The sequence below is a fragment of the Jaculus jaculus genome, chromosome 6, assembly GCF_020740685.1.
Source record: "Jaculus jaculus isolate mJacJac1 chromosome 6, mJacJac1.mat.Y.cur, whole genome shotgun sequence".
NCBI lineage: Eukaryota > Metazoa > Chordata > Mammalia > Rodentia > Dipodidae > Jaculus > Jaculus jaculus.
In genome coordinates this window covers 62,911,865-62,928,988 of record NC_059107.1, presented here as the reverse complement: position 1 = coordinate 62,928,988, position 17,124 = coordinate 62,911,865, and the positions used below count along the sequence as shown (strand labels likewise).

General features: G+C 39.2%; 1 protein-coding gene and 1 non-coding gene across 5 annotated transcripts in view; one reads left to right on the top strand and one right to left on the bottom strand.

The window, feature by feature from the left end:
- Exoc6b (exocyst complex component 6B) overlaps positions 1-17,124 on the bottom strand; it is a 672,146-nt gene that overhangs the window by 114,835 nt on the left and 540,187 nt on the right. The window lies entirely within an intron of this gene.
- On the top strand, positions 16,625-16,815 carry LOC123462013. Its single transcript, XR_006638048.1, has one exon. It is a non-coding gene; the product is annotated as a U2 spliceosomal RNA (small nuclear RNA).

Below are 17,124 nucleotides of genomic sequence, written 5' to 3'. Positions count from 1 at the left end.
CTTTGTTCTGCAACTGATTTTCCATATGCGCAAAAGAACCTGTAGCTATTGAAAAGATAAGATGTCTGATGGAATAAGTCACAAATGTCAGGACTCTTTAAATTTCCCCTCCATCTTCAGTGGAGCTAGCTTTTAGCTTTCAGCAGCTCATGTCTAAAAACATCTTTAGATAATTTTTAGCAGAGAAACAGTATATTAGGGATGCCAGTGGCTGCGAAGTGAGAGCTTTTCCAAATTTCATAAACAAAAACTTCAGTGATGGAGCTTTCAGGTTTGGGTTGCGTTTTCCTAAGTGACGTTTCCACCATGATTGTCTTGGCTGCCTTCCACTCACTAGCCAATGTGTGTGTGGGGGATGGGATCTCACATCATTGTAAGAAATTGGTCAAGAGAAACAATTTCTTGTCCTACTGGGGAGACCTGGAATTGGGTGCTATTCACGTGAGGATGAGGTAAAGACAAGCCCATCTGAAGAGTAGGACTACCCTCTTCCTGGGTAAGGTGGCGAATGATTAATGGCTCTAGAAATCCCCACCAAAACAGTGATCAAACTCAGAAAAGAAGGGAAACTCTTAACAAATGCTGAAGTCTAATAGGAATAGTTGTTATTGCTTGTCAGAATTCAGAAGGATGTTCAGACGAACAAGAAAGCACGGGGGGGGGGGGGCTTGAGAATCACAGCCAAGGTTCATAGAGGCCAGGCTGCCCCTGACTGAGAAACCCATGGTTCCAACTTTGAGCAATTTTGTCAAAATTCAGCTTCCTTGGTTCCATTTCTAGAGATCTCAACTTACCGGGTACATGGCAGTAGTAGTGAGAGGATACGAGCCCTCCACCCCCCCCCCCCACCGCCCCTTTTATAAAGCTCTTTTAGTGACTGAGCTCAAGCTTGAAAGCTGCCGGCTTATGCCACACCTGCCCATCTGGCCAGTTGTCGCTCTACTGAATAGTAGCTTCCCTTTTTAATGTTTTTATTTATTCTGAACTACACTCAAAGGAAGTTAAAAAACCACAGGACATGTAAAAACCTAGTAACTGACACTGATATGTGAACAAATGCACAGATCTTATTTAGATTATATTAGTTTTTGCAGGTCATATGTGTGTGCAGCCCAGTTTATAAATATTCATGTGCAGGTTCATGCATCTTCATCCTAACTAAAGCAAAACTGTTCCTACCCTATACAAACTGTCTTTGCTTAATCTCTTGTTAGTCACAGCATATCACACATGTACATATGCGCAACATGACTTCAGCCAATGAAGCAGAACTCAGTGAATACGGAGTATAAGCCTTAATTTTCATAAGAGTCCTGAGGTCAAAAATAAAAGACAAGCCGGGCATGGTGGCACACACCTTTAATTCCAGCACTTGGGAGGCAGAGGTAGGAGGATTGCTGTGAGTTCGAGGCTACCATGAGATTACGTAGTGAATTCCAGGTCAGCCTTGGCTACAGTGAGACCCTACCTCAAAAAATAAGAAAATAAAAATAAAAAATAAAAGACGAAGAAAAGTTGGTTTGTATGCAGAGATAAGGCCTAACAACTGAATAAGCAATGAATATTTACCGAGGCCATTCTGCTCACTTGTTCTCGGTATCATTCTTCCACAGTGATAGACTGTTAAGGCTCCAAAACAATTGCTCATCTCTATATGTTTGCTTAGTGTGGTTCTAGTTTGAAGGTGTATGAATCAGACAGGCACGTGTGCAAACGGACACCGCTATCACATCTGTCTTTTCTCAATTAAGTATCTCCTGCTGCTTGTAACCAACTCATCTTTTCCTGTCCTACACAGACGCACAATTAAAAGCAAAGACTTGGGCTAGACAGATGGCTCAGAGGTTAAAGATACTGTTTTCAAAGCATGGCAGACTGAGTTCTATTCCCCAATACCCACAGAACACCAGACACACAAAGTGGCACATGTGTCTGCAGTTTGTTTGCAGTGGCAAAGACACTGATATTCATTTTCTCTCTCTCTCTCTCTCTCTCTCTCTCTCCTTTCAAACAAATAAATCCTTTTTTTAAAAAAAGCTAAGACTACATCCTCCAGAGGGTGTCCGTTTCACAATGACTGGTCTGGATGATCTTGCTTAATCAGTAACTCACTGACATAATCCAGTGTAATCCACTGAAGTACAATCTGAATTACAAGTTGGTATGCTGGCTCCTAATGTGACCATCTACATCTAATGCTACAGCTTCTGCTTCCCTTTAAACTGTATTAGCTTTAATGTTCTTGACTTTTGCCTTCTAACATCTCAGAATCACATTTTCTTTTCTTTTGTCACACTTTTTGATGTGTTGGGGGGCTTGAGACAGAGTTGCTATACCGTTCAGGATGGCTTCAAATTCATGATTCCCTTGCCTCAGTTTACAGGGTGCTGTGATTACAGGTGTGCATGGGCACATCCACTTTTTAAAACTTAGATGTTTTCCTTCTGCTTAATATGGACGCAATTTACTTACGAGAATATGTCTGGTCTTATCTGATCTGGTACTTTCTGCTTTATGTTCTTCAGTGTTTTGTTTTTCTTTTTGCTTATGCTCATGGCTGACACAGACATTTATTTTAAAATTATTCTTATTTTATTTATTTGACAGCTACACAGAGAGAAAGAGGGAGATAGAGAGAATGGGTGTGCCAGTGCCTCCAGCCACTGCAAACGAACTCCAGACACGTGCGCCCCCTTGTGCATCTGGCTAACATGGGTCCTGGGGAATCAAGCCTGGAACAGGGGTTCTTAGGCTTCACAGGCAAGCGCTTAACTGCTAAGCCATCTCTCCAGCCCTGACACAGACATTTTATTTCACCTTGCTTTTGCTAATTAGTTAGAATATGTGTGAATGCTTTCAATTTATTTTTTAAAATATTTAAAAAATAATTATCAGGGCTGAGAATAAGCAAGGATCTATTTACTAAACATTTCTTCTTTTGATTTATAAAATTAGATATTTCAAATCAAGTTCTTAAAATATTTTTATTTATTTATTTGCAAACAGAGAGAAAGAGAGAGAAAAGAGATAGAATGAGCATGCCAGGGCGTCCAGCTGCTGCAAACAAACTCCAGATGCATGTGACCCTTTGAGCATCTGGCTTTACATGGGGAATTGAACCCTAGTAGTCTGGCTTTGTAGGCAAGTGCTTTAACTGCTGAACCATCTTCTCCAGTCCTGTATCAAGTTCTTTATTTTCAAATAGTTAAAAAAAATATTTATAGAGTCTGAGGAGATACCTCAGCTGCTAAAGTGCTTGCCACTCAGGCATGAGGACTCGAGTTTGGATTCCCAGAACCCAAGTAAAAAATGTTGGGTGTTGGGCTGGAAAGATGGCACAGAGGTTAAGGTGCTTGCCTGCAAAACCTAATGACATGAGTTTGATTCCCCCGTATTCACGTAAAGCCAGATGCACAAAGTGGCGATACGTCTGGAGTTTGTTTATAGTGGCTAGAGGCCCTGGTACATCCAATCTCATCCTCTTTCTGATCTCTCTTTGTTTCTCTCTGCTTGCAAAGAAATAACTAAAAAGGAAAATGCTGGGTGTGGTGGCACCCTCTTATAACCCCAAAGCTGAAGCAACACATGGGGTTTCCTCAGGACATGCTGACTACTCTACTCTAAGCTGGTAAACTCTAGGTTCAGTGAAAGACCCTATTTCAAAGAATAAGGTAGAAAGAGACTTAGGCTGGGTGTGGTGACATGTGCCTTTAATCCCAGCACTTGGGAGGAGGAATGCTGTTGAGTTGGAGGCCACCCTGAAAGTACATAGTGAATTCCAGATCAGCCTGTGCTAGAACAAGACCCAACCTCAAAACAAACCAAAACAAAACAAAACAAACAAACAAACAAACAAAAAAAAAAAAACAAAAAAGAGAGAGAGAGAAAGAAAGACTTAGGAGAATACCCAATGGCAACCTCTAGTCTCCACATGCATGCACACATATATGAGCATACACACACACACACACACACACATAAAAACCACATAAACAGTCGGGCATGGTGGTGCCTGCCTTTAATCCCAGCACTCAGGAGGTAGAGGTAGGAGGATCACCATGAGTTCGAGGCCACCCTGAGACTACAAAGTGAATTCCAGGTCACCCTAAGCTAGAGTAAGACCCTACCTCAAAACAAAACAAAACAAAACAAAACAAAACAAAACAAAACAAAACAAAACAAAACAAAACCAAACCAGACCACAAAATATATACCTATAATACTAATATTTTTAAATCTTAAAAATGTCTCTCAAAAATTTATTTTAAAATATGTATATGTTGGCTAGCAACTTGACTCTTTTCCCTTAAGAGCTATTAAATGCTTTGCTGTTCTTATATTTGATTCTAGAGAATCACAGAGAGAGCCTTTCATTTCTTTTCCTAGAATGGGCTAGACAGTGACTGCTCCAGTTTGCAAGCTGTAGTTCACTCTCTGCTACAGATCTCTGCCATTGCAGGGTATAGCATAGTGTCATTGTGTCATTCCATAATAGGAAATGAATAGGAAAATGAATGAGAGTCTCTTCTAAGAGGCTGGACTACAGACCTAACAGATATAAAGTCATTATTTATTATGAGTAAAATAACAAGTAAAACTAGCACTTCAATAAATATTTTAGAGCCAGAATGACCACAAAATGCTCTTGCCGAAGATCAGAGACTCTTTGGTCTTTATGTAATTTCTTTTGACATGCTTATTCTATCAAGTGGAAAATTCAGGTTTTCTGTACTAAAAAAGCAGCCAAAGGCTCTGTCCAGCGTCTTGGGCTTTGGTGAAAGTAGCAACAGTCTCACATTGGCATGTTTCAAAGGATATTCAGTGGTAGCACATTAACCCCATACCACTTTTTAAAATCACAGTGATTAAGGGGCTGGAAAGATTTCTTAGTGGTTAAGGTACTTGCCAGCAAAACCACAGGACCCAGGTTTGATTCCCCAGAACGCACATAAAGCCAGAGGCACAAGATGGCACATGCATCTCTCTCAGAAATCAGTGCTGGAGAGATGGCTTAGCGGTTAAGCGTTTGCCTGTGAAGCCTAAGGACTCTGTTTCGAAGCTCCATTCCCCAGGACCCATGTTAGCCAAATGCACAAGGGGGTGCACATGTCTGGAGTTCGTTTTCAGTGGCTTGAGGCCCTGGCGTGCCCATTCTCTCTCTCTGCCTCTTTCTGTCTGTTGCTATCAAATAAATAAATAAAAATGAACAAAATAAAAAAGAAATCACAGGATTAACATGTACTAAACATTGTTCTAAGTACTTTATAAGTAACTCAATCTCTATTAAGCCTCTATGAAACTCATATCATAATTCAACCAGATTAATAAATTTAATTATGACTGATTAATCTACTTGCTCCAAATTTTTGTCATTGATCAATATTGCAGCAATTTTTTAAAACATATCCCTTTGTGCAGCCATGTGATTGACTATTTCCTTAAATGGCTTCCCCATAAATTGGGAATAGTGGCAAAGATAGTGAAGGGAGCAGAGAAGAAGTCAGAAGGCATGCCTGGGAGGGCATATGTGAGCATTTAATGAGCACTTGCTCATTTTCAACACACTCATTAAAATGCTTGCCTAAAATGCAATAAGCTCAGGGTTTGGTATGGCACACGCCTGCAATCCCAGCACTCAGGAGGTAGAAGCAAGAGGCTCAAAGTTCAAGATTATTCTCAGCTACATAGGGAGTTTAAGACCAGCCTGGGCTATACAAGGCTCTGTCTTAACACGCCCCACCACACATAACAACAAATATTGGCTGCATAGAATCTGAAATAAAAATTTTGATTTATTATTTGAGAGAGGCAGAGAAAGAGAGAGAGAATGGTCATACCCAGGCCACTAGCCACTGCAGAGGAACTCCAGATGCATGTACCACCTTGTGCATCTGGCTTTACATGGGTACTAGAGAACTAAACATGGGTCCTTTGGCATTGCCAGCAAGCACCTTAACTGCTAAGCCATCTCTCCAGCCTCGCTGCATAGAATTTTAAAATGGAATAAATAATACATAAAATGATTAAGAGGTAAAAACTTAAAATTAAAATTCCAATCATATTATACAGTGAAGTACAGAGTCAAAATTGAACATTTCAAAACCCCAGGAGATTAAGCAATTTGGTTAAGATGCTTCCACTGGAAAAGCAGAAGGACAGAAAGATCATATGTAATAGAAAGCAAAAAGCTATTATGATTTATAGATGGTTAGAATTATGAAGATGAAACAGCACAGAAAAGAAATACAATAGAAACAAAACTAGAGCAGTGGAAAGAGAGCAGTATACAGATAGGAAAGTTTACCACAAAATAACATAATACAATTGAGGAAGAAAACAATGCCTAAATACATGTCTTTGGGAATTTGTTGAACCTTAATGACAAAGAAATGAGTTTAAAAACATGTAAGCATCCGGGCATGGTAGCATACATCTTTAATCCCAACACTCGGGAGGCAAAGGTAGGAAGATCACTGTGAGTTCGAGGCCAGCCTGAGACTACATAGTGAATTCCAGGTCAGCCTGGGTTACAGCAAGACCCTACCTTGAAACGCCAAAATGTGTGTGTGTGTGTGTGTGTGTGTGTGTGTGTGTGTGTATGTATGTATGTATGTATGTATGTATGTGTGTGTGTATGGGGGGGGATATGTAAGCAGAGCTGGGAAAATGGCTCAGCGTTAAAGGCTCTTGGTTGCAAAGCCTGACAGCCTGGGCTCAAATTTCCAGTACCCATATAAAGCCAGATGCACAAACAGTGCTTGCACCTGGAGTTCATTTGTATTCTCTATCTCTTTTCCATTTAATTTTTTAGTTTTATTTATGTACTTGGGGGGGGGAGGCAGATATATATGTACAGAATGGGCATGCCAGGGCCTCCAGCTACTGCAAATGAACTCCAGACGCATGTGCCACCTTGTGCGACTGCTTTCATGGGTGGTGGAGAATCGAACCTAGGTCCTTTGGCTTTGCAGGCAAGCAATTTAACAGTTAAGCCATCTCTCCAGCCCTCTCTCTCTGCTTGCAAATAAATAAAAATATGTATTATAAAATATTGTAAAAATATATGTAAGAACAGAAGGAGTAAGTTATTAAGAAACAAAACTCAGGCTGGCCATAGGACATATATAGGAGGAGAAAAAGAGATAATGCACCAATTTTGCATTTCTCAGGTTATCCTTCCCTGTGACACTAAAAGGAGGTATTCTAGAGGATACAAAGACAAAATTCACTTCAAATTACTCTTGAAAAATCACTTAGATACCACCAGCCTGTCAAGAATTTACAAATGAAAGAATTCATGTTGTCAATGATTGGTGAAAAAGCCACACATGTTTGATCTAAAATTATTTTAAATATGATTAAAAGACACAATAAAACTGCATAAACTAGTTTCTGAAAAGCAAGTTGTTAAAGAGTGTCTTAGGTCCTCTGTAAATTCATGTTAAGCACTGACTTTATTGCATTATCACTACCTATTTAATGTTCTGATCCCGACTAACCTAGTATTACTGCTACCCCTCCTATTCTCTATTTTCTAAAATATACATGCACACACGCATGCACATATACAGAGTGATGTGCATACGAGTATTAACAACAGCTAAAATAAAGTGATGGGTAAGAAAAAATCAGAGGAAAGCAATGTTCATGTCCTCGCATTTATAAGTATGGAGAAATAATTACATGGAACAGAAAATAAAATTTTCATAAGACAAAACTTAAAAATACTAACAAAAGCAAAACCTTAACACATACCTTCAGTTTACTAGAGAAGATTAAAAAATATAGAAAACAAAAGTCCCATACCAAAAGAGAGAAAAGCAAACAGCATGAAAATCTAAAAAGCTCAACATATTGTCAGGACAATTCTTTATGAATTTTCAGGTGGCCTGTAATAGTATGTGACAGACAGACAATGCACAGATTTCTTGGTGATATTTTGGGAAAATGTTTATGATAAATAAAAATACCAAGTTGCAAATCAAGAATGATTTATGCCCAATTTCATAAATATATTATATATATATATATATATATATATATATACACACACACACACACACACACACACACACACACACATACACATACATACACTATATACCATATATATGTGTGTGTGTGTATGTATATATACATTGGTTTTATGAGGTAGGGTCTCACTCTAGCTCAGGATGACCTGGAATTCACTGTATTCTCAGGGTGATCTCAAACTCATGGCGATCCTCTTACCTCTGCCTCCCTAGTGCTGGGATTAAAGGCGTGCACCACCACACCCAGCCCAATACCTATATTTTAATATCAAGAAAGCATCAAGATACAATGAAACCCCTCCTGTAGCTGCTAGGGCAATCTGCCCCATTTTCTTCCTTGCCTCTTCTAGCAGTGCTGGAGCTCCAAGCTGCTGCTTCCTTGTGAGCAAAAGAGCAGGAGACTCATGGGGCCTCCAGCCACTGCAAACAAACTCCAGATGCATGCCCCCTTTGTGCATCTGGCTTACGTGGGTCCTGGAGAGGCGAACCAGGATCTTTTGGCTTTGCAGCCAAATGCCTTAACCACTAAGCGGTCTCTCCAGCCCCAAAATGTGCAATTATTGAGAATTAGGCTGACTATGCATTCTTCGTTTAGTTTCTGCTCAGTTACACACCAATCAGATACTTTAATGAAACCAAGAGGACAACAGAACATAACAGTCTACATTAAACTCTAAGTCATTATTATTCCCCTAATGCTAAGAAAACTTCCTGAGTTCTTCCATTCACTGATACTAGTTTTGTGGACACATACTGACTACCCCTTGACCTTAGGTTTTAACTTTTTATTGACAATTTTCATACATATAGACAGTATACCATGGTCATAGCCCCCGCCTCCACTGAATCTCTTGCTTCTTTCCAACTAATCTCTCCTCTGTTTTGATGTCATTATTCTTTCCCTCCTATTATGCAGTCTTGTGGATATCATGCTCATCCACAGCAGGTTAATTTTTGTACAGGTTAAACCTGGAGACACAGAAAACTATATACTCCTAGGACACAAGGAACGCAAACAGCTTCTACAAAAATTTTCCTTATGCAATACGTATGTTTCAAAAGAAAACATTCAAGTCTACAACTCATGATCTACCTTATGCCGAGAATAATAAACATTTTTCATTTTGACCTAAACTCCACAAAACTTTTATTGGCTTAAATTCTCAATAAAAGCTGTGAGTAAAGTAAAGCCAGGGCTTCACTCCAGTGGGGGTGACTGGCCCTCTATCTTGTGTGTTGTGTAGCCATTTTGCATCCTTCCGGGTATCGCAGGGTGGTGCCAAAAAGTGACAGCCAGACAGGGACCTTGGACCTGCAAGTCAAGGAAACTGAGACGTAAAGGGGGCTCCATAGTGGGACTTTAAGTAACGGGTGACTTTTTGCATTGTCAGGACTTTCCAGCCAGGGTGACATGCAGCAGTCATTACCCACAGGTCACAGGGCATATACTAAGGTGCTTCAACCTAGCAGTCAGAACATGCAAGTTGGAGCACACCTGAATCCAACCACCACACCAGCTTAAAGTGTGAATGTGAATGTTTTGATGACATAGTAAAAGGCCTTATGAGTACATATTTATAAAATCAACTTGAAAATCTGTAAAATTGCTACTTTTGGATTTACTAATTTTTTTTCTGGTTTTTCGAGATAGGGTCTCACTGTAGCCCAGGCTGACCTGGAATTCACTACATTCTCAGAGTGGCCTTGAACGCACAGCAATCCTCCTACCTCTGCCTCCCATGTGTTGGGATTAAAGGCGTGCACCATCATGCCTGGCTTTGGATTTACTAATGTTTTATGAAACCTTAAGTGCTGCTTGTTGCCATGCATGCTGACACATGCCTTTAATTCCAGCACTCGGGAGGCAGAGGGAGGATTGCTGTGATTTAAAGGCCACCCTGAGAATACATGGTGAATTTCAGGTCAGCCTGGGCTAGAGCGAGAGTCTACCTTAGAAAACCAAAATAAATAAATAAATAAATAAATAAATAAATAAATAAATAAATAAATAAAGTCTTATTTGGGTGACATAATGCTCATTAACAATCATAAAACAGACATTTCATTAGGCTATAGAGGTTAACATTGGATGCATAGATTTTGAAACAATTCTATTACATTTTTCAATGGTCATAGGCAGTAAAAATCAAATATAAAAATACCTCCAAATAATATAAACTAAAGTTACTTTAATTAGATTGATTACAATGGATTCCCTTTTCAGGATTGATGTACAAGTACTAAATATAGTTTTCATTTTATGTGCTTGTTGGGATCTTTATGTGAAATTTCCTTTCCACAGCAGAGATTACAGAAAATACAATCCCAGAAAAAGGGAATGGCATTCAGAATCTAGATAGGCCAATACATGTGTAAAAAAGAGGGCTGTGTTGTTAATTCTTATATATATATGACATTAAGATTATAAAAATTATTGCCTGTCTGTGTCCTTCCCCTTCAAAATAATTTAAGGTTTTATTCAAATTAAAAAAAAATCACTTTAGCCAGGGGTGGTGATGCACACCTTTAATCCCAGCACTCAGAAAGCAGAAGTAGGAGGATCAATGTGAGTTCTGGGCCACCCTGGAAGTATAGACTGAGTTCCAGGTCAGCATGGGATAGACTGAGACCCTACCTTGAAAAAAACATGGTCACTTTAAGGGCTCTGTTTTTTAAAAAAATATTTTATTTATTTGAAAGAAAGAGAAAAAGAGGCAAAGAGAGAGGGGGGTGGGAAGGGAGAGAACAGGCATGCCAGGGCCTATAGCCGTGGCATTGTGCCACCCTGTGCATCTGGCTTACATGGGTACTGGGGAATAGAACTGGTTCTTACGCTTTCACTGCTAAGCCAGCTCTACTGTCCTAAAGACTCTGTTTTTAAGATCTAAATTTTCTGTTTTATTTCTACTAAGTCATATCTTTTGAAGGTATATATTTAAGATTAAAAATCAGCCATACTAGTCGGGTGTGGTGGCACATGCCTTTAATCCCAGCACTTGGGAGGCAGAGGTAGGAGGATCGCTGTGAGTTCGAGGGCACCCTGAGATGATATTGTGAATTCCACGTCAGCCTGGGCTCAAAAAAACAAAAAAAGTAAAAATAAATAAATAAGTAAATAAATAAAGTAGCCACACTAATAATATAAACTAGATACTAGTAAAGATAGATCTAAAAAATATAGAATTTGTGGTCTTATTTAATCTATTTCTCAATATAATTATATATGTCTGTATATCATCCACATGCATTAATATTTATATTATGCTTATATATTATCAAATTGACTTGCTAGTAATATAAATAAAACCAGTTATTCCAGATTCCTTTGAATCACAATAAATTTTTAAACAAAAAGGATATGTATAATTAAATAATTTTTATTAAGATTTTATTTGATAAGTCACTGTCTTGATTTTAATTTCACAAGAAGTCCTTATGGCTTAGACTGGCTTTCAGAACATGAGTCTCCTGCCTCAAGATTTTAGCCTCTCCCTCACAAACAACTGCCCACACCTGGGAGATAAAAGGAAAAAATAATACTCTAAGCTCAAATTTAAATCCAAAGATTAAAACAATCACTATCTCTTTCCACTATCTTTAAATAATTAACATGCTTGAGTACATAATATACTTACCTACAGAGGTAGACAGGTAACCATTAAAACATGTTTTAGGGATGGTATGATGGCTTAGTGGTAAAGGTGCTTACCTATGAAGCGTAAGGATCCAGGTTTGATTCTCCAGTACCCATGCAAGCCAGATGCACAAGGTGGAACATGCATCTGGAGTTCATTTGCAGTGGCTTGAAGGCATGGCATGCTCATACTCTCTATCTGCCTCTCAATCTCTAATAAATAAATATTTTTTAAAAACATGTTTTAAAACAGGAAAAATATGCTTATGATCAATAGCCACATGGTAATTTGGGGACTCTATTCTCCCTGAATAGGCCTATATTTACCAGTCATGAATACTGGCTACATGGTTTGTTCTTTATGGTGCCAGGTGAAGATAAAATGACCTCCCAGTCAATTCCATGGTACACACTTTCCCTAAGGGCATACAAGTCTCTCTTCTATGCTAAGAGTCTTCCCACAGTCAAAGAAAAATGCCACTTATAATTCAAACTGCTAATAGCTGCTGCCCTGTCTTTAAGATTACTTAGTGCTATAAAGAAAATAAACAGGGTAACAGTGTAGTTTTAAAACTGCTAAGTGACAAAAGCTAGAGAATCCATTTGGTCTTTGCAGTGGTCTTTGTGGCTAAAAGTATAAATACTCTACATATTTTATATGGTAACATTAGCTTACAAATGAATGCTTATAAATTGAAAAATATCTAATTGGAGTAGATGCCCAGTAAGGGAATCACTGGGCTTGTTGGTAGCTCTAGAGTCAGCTTTTTCAGGAGTCTCCAAATTGCTTTCCAAAGTGGTTGTACCATCTTACATTCCCACCAACAGTGGATGAGTGTTCCTACTTCTCCACATCCTCTCCAGCATTTATTTTCATTGATTTTTTGATGTTTACTATCCTTAGTGGGGTAAGGTGGAATCTCATAGTTGTTTTAATTTGCATTTCTCTGATGATTAGGGATGATGAACATGTTCTTAAGTGTGTGTTTGCCATTTGTATATCTTCCTCTGTGAACTGCCTGTTCAGCTCTTGGCCCCATTTTGTGAGTGCAGTGTTTGATTTCTTACTGTTTAGATTTTTGAGTTCTTTGTAGATTCTAGAGATTAGGCCTCTGTCGGTTGGATAACCAGCAAATATTTTCCCCCATTCTGTGGGTAATCTATTGGCTTTGCTTATTGTATGTGAGTCTGTAAAGAAACTCTTCCACTTCATGTGATCCCACTGGTTGACCAACTGTTTAAGACTGTGAACTACTGGGGTTTTGTTCAGGAAGTCTTTTTCCACTCCTATATCATGGAAAGTACTTCCTATATTTTATTCCAATAGTAGTTGAGTTTCTGGTCTTATATTGAGGTCTTTGATCCATTTGGACTTGAGTGTAGTACAAGGCGAAATGTGTGGATCAAGTTTCAACTTCCTGCATATGGTTATCCAGTTTGCCCAGCACCATTTGTTGAAGATACTTTTTCCAGCCTCTATTTTTAGGGCCTTTGTCAAATATCAAGTAGCTATAGTTGCTTGACCCACAGTCCAGGTCCTCAAGTCCATTCCATTGGTCTACACTTCTGTTTTTATGCCAGTATCACGCTGTGTTTATTACTAAGGCTTTGTAATAAAGCTTTAGATCAGGTATGGTGATGCCTCCAAAGGTATTTCTTTTGCTGAGGATATGTTTAGATATGTGAAGCCTTCTGCCTTTCCACATGAAATTTGAGATAATTCTTTCTATCTCTGTGAAGAACACTGTATGGATTTTAATTGGAATTGCATTGAATCTGTAAATGGGCTTTGGTAGGATTGCCATCTTCATAATGTTAATTCTGCCTATCCAGGAGCATGGGAGGTCTTTCCATTTTCTCAAGGCCTCCTCAATTTCTTTTTTGAGTGTTTTTATGTTTTCGTTGTATAGATCTTTCACTTCCTTGGTTAACATTATTCCAAGGTATTTTATTTTTTTGTTGTTGCTATTGAAAATGGGACCATTCCCTTATTTCTTTCTCTGTATCTGCCATGTGCATTGATTTTGCATCCTGCTATTTTGCTATAGGAGTTAATCACCTTCAGGAGTTTTGGGATGGAGTCTCTCGGGACTCTTACATATACAATCATGTCATCAGTGAATAGAGCTAACTTAACTTCTTCCATTCCAAATTGTATCCCTTTTATTTCCTTCTCCTGTCTAATTGCTTGAGCTAGGACTTCCAGTAATATATTGAAAAGCAGAGGTGAGAGTGGACAACCCTGTCTTGTTCCTGATATTAATGGGAATTCCTCCAGTCTCTCTCCATTAAGTATTATTTGGGCCTTCAGAGCTTTGTATATTGCCTTTATTATGTTAAGAAATGAACCAGCCCTTCAAACCACAGACTAGAGAGATTTGCTCAACCATGTTTGTAGCGGCTCAATTCATAATAGCCAAAAGCTGGAATCAACCCAGAAGTCCATCACTTGAAGAATGGATAACTAAGATGGGGTATATCTACACAATGGAATTCTATGCAACAGTAAGAAAAAAAATGACACAATGAAATTTGAGGAAAAATGGTTGAACCTAGCACAGATCATTCTCAGTGAACTTACCCAATCATACACACACACACAAATGCCACATAGTCTCATTCATCTACAGCACCTAACCTGAATCTACCCAAGATACATTACATACCCAGCAAGCATCTCGTGGACTCGACACGAGGATGGATGGGAAGGGAGGGAAGGGCATCGAATGGTTGGCAAACACAAACCTAGACCCAAATGACAATGGTATGATGTCGGGAGCCATAGAGCAAAAGCCTCTTTGCCTGGGCCTGCTCATAAACTGACTCATTACTCAGAAAGCTGGTCCATCCAGCTTTCTGTTAGGTACTTCTGGAACTGGTCAGCAAGCTGCTTACAGAATCTTATCTTTTGCTAAAGGCCAGTTTATGGTCAGGATGTGAAACCTGGTGTAGTCAGGATGTTAAGCCAGTGAGGCAAGATTAGATGAACACCTAATTACATCCCCTCTAGGTTTCCTGACAACTCCTTGTCCTGGCCATGTCCTCCTCCCCCTACAACTCCTTGCTCTGACCACGTCCCCTTCCCCCTACAACCCTATATAAACCTACATGTAAGAATAAACTCTCGAGGCCGTGACAAACATCCAGCATGGTCTCCTTCTTGTGTCTGTTTGCCTTGCTTCATTCAGGTTGATTTTCACCTTGCTTCTTTGTTTGACTCCCCGCTGGCCAGGGCAAATGGCGCCCAAACATGAGGCCTGAGGTACCAAGAAAGACCTGAACATCGCTCAAAGTGGACGGCCGTCCCAGCCATTAGACCGCCACCCCACTGGGGGGGGGGGTGAGTGAAGGTCTGCATAGAGGTCACTACAGGCAATACATCTGTAAAACAGACCTGCACTGTGACTGATGCAGAAAAGCCCGCCTGCGAAATTGATCCGTTTGAGGCAAGCTACGAATTTTAGGCAATTAAAGTAAAGACTATTGAGTTATTTTTTTCAAGGCACAAGAACTGTGGGACTTCCTTTTTGCACTTCTTTTCCTCCTTTTACTTTTGGTTGGTTCCATTGCGTGGAATTGCAACATAGCGACAGGGCAACTGAAGCCTCTTGGCCAGGGCTACCCTCTGGCATTGGCTGAAGGCCCCAAGCTCCCTGTGCGAATCCCAACAGCCTGTTCGGGCATTGGCAAAGACTTCCTATTTAGCCTCTCTTCCTATCAACAAAACTGGGTACGCAACAGCCAGTAAATGCTCTTAGAGTGGTCACCAGCTCTTAGAATTATGGCCAGGCTCACGTCAGGCCCACCAGGGAAACCCCCTGTGCCGGTTCTCCGACCGGGAATGTTGCCCTCTGGTCTTGCCATTTCTCCTCTTTCCTTTTCTATCATGGGACAGATCCTAAGTAAGCATAAATTGTTGAAAGGCTTAAAACTTCTCTCAAGGCATAAGGAACATGGGTTAAGAAAAAAAAATTCAGCAAAGAGTAAAAAGGAGCTAATTGCCATAGTAAAAGATATTTTAAAAACACAAGAAATTGAGATTGCTTCAAGTTCTTTAAGCAAATTTTTTAATTTTATCAGGAGGAATTGTTCTTTTTAGGTGTGTGTGTATTATGGCCAGGCTCACGTCAGGCCCACCAGGGAAACCCCCTGTGCCGGTTCTCCGACCGGGAATGTTGCCCTCTGGTCTTGCCATTTCTCCTCTTTCCTTTTCTATCATGGGACAGATCCTAAGTAAGCATAAATTGTTGAAAGGCTTAAAACTTCTCTCAAGGCATAAGGAACATGGGTTAAGAAAAAAAAATTCAGCAAAGAGTAAAAAGGAGCTAATTGCCATAGTAAAAGATATTTTAAAAACACAAGAAATTGAGATTGCTTCAAGTTCTTTAAGCAAATTTTTTAATTTTATCAGGAGGAATTGTTCTTTTTAGGTGTGTGTGTGTGTGTGTGTGTGTGTTTATGTGTGCTCATTGTGCTTGCTAGTCGTGTCATGCTTGTGACTGTAACTAAAGAGATGAGACGGACACAGGTGACATTCCTTTCTCTTCTAGAGAACCATTTCAAGGAAATCAAAAGCCTAAGCATAGAAATTAAAAAGAAAAGTTAAATGTCTTTTACAGGAGTGAATTTGCCAGATATTTGTTCTAGGTCAACTTCACCTTACATAGAGGATCATTAAAAACAACAAAACTTCCTCTAAAGAGGTAACTTATAATTTGTCAGATATTTTAAAAAAGATTGTAATGTCCTGTTACTTAAAAGAAGGAGGTAACTGATCTGACTTCTGAGCCAGCCTGCCTCAAGATAACAACACAATTTGCCTTAGCTACTCCTAATAAAATCATTCCCAAGTGTATTATTGGTATTAATGATATAAAATTGTATTAAGACTGCTTTCTTTTTAGTAATAGGAATAATCAATTTGGTGTAATTTTTTAATAGCCTTATAAGAAAGATAATCACTTCTTGGCCTTTTGGCTAAGACCAAGTGTAGTATCGGTTCTTATCAGTTTAATATCTGATATGACCTCTATCTGAGGACAATATATTAAATGGATTTTTGGAGTTTGGAGTTGGAATAGGAGCTTACTCCGTCCACTCCATGCATTGACCTGGTATTGCAGTACTTCCAGGAACGGTGCACCCCCTCAGGGGAATAAAAAAAAAAGAGAGAGAGAGAGAGAAACGATAATTAATGATGGGGTGAAATGAATTGATTGAAGGAACTGGAAAAGAATTTCTCAATGTTGGGACATAGAATGCTCATTAAAAATGCTTTTTGAGTGGTACTGAGAATGTTAAAGTATGTGGATAAAGATGTGCATATGTAGGAAAGAATTTTCAGGCTAAACCCAAATGCCATGCCTAAAGTTAGAGATTCTTCAACTGTTTATAGACTCTTAAGGATACTCTAAAAGTTTTATATAGGGACATAGTCTTAATCTAAATTCATCTCAC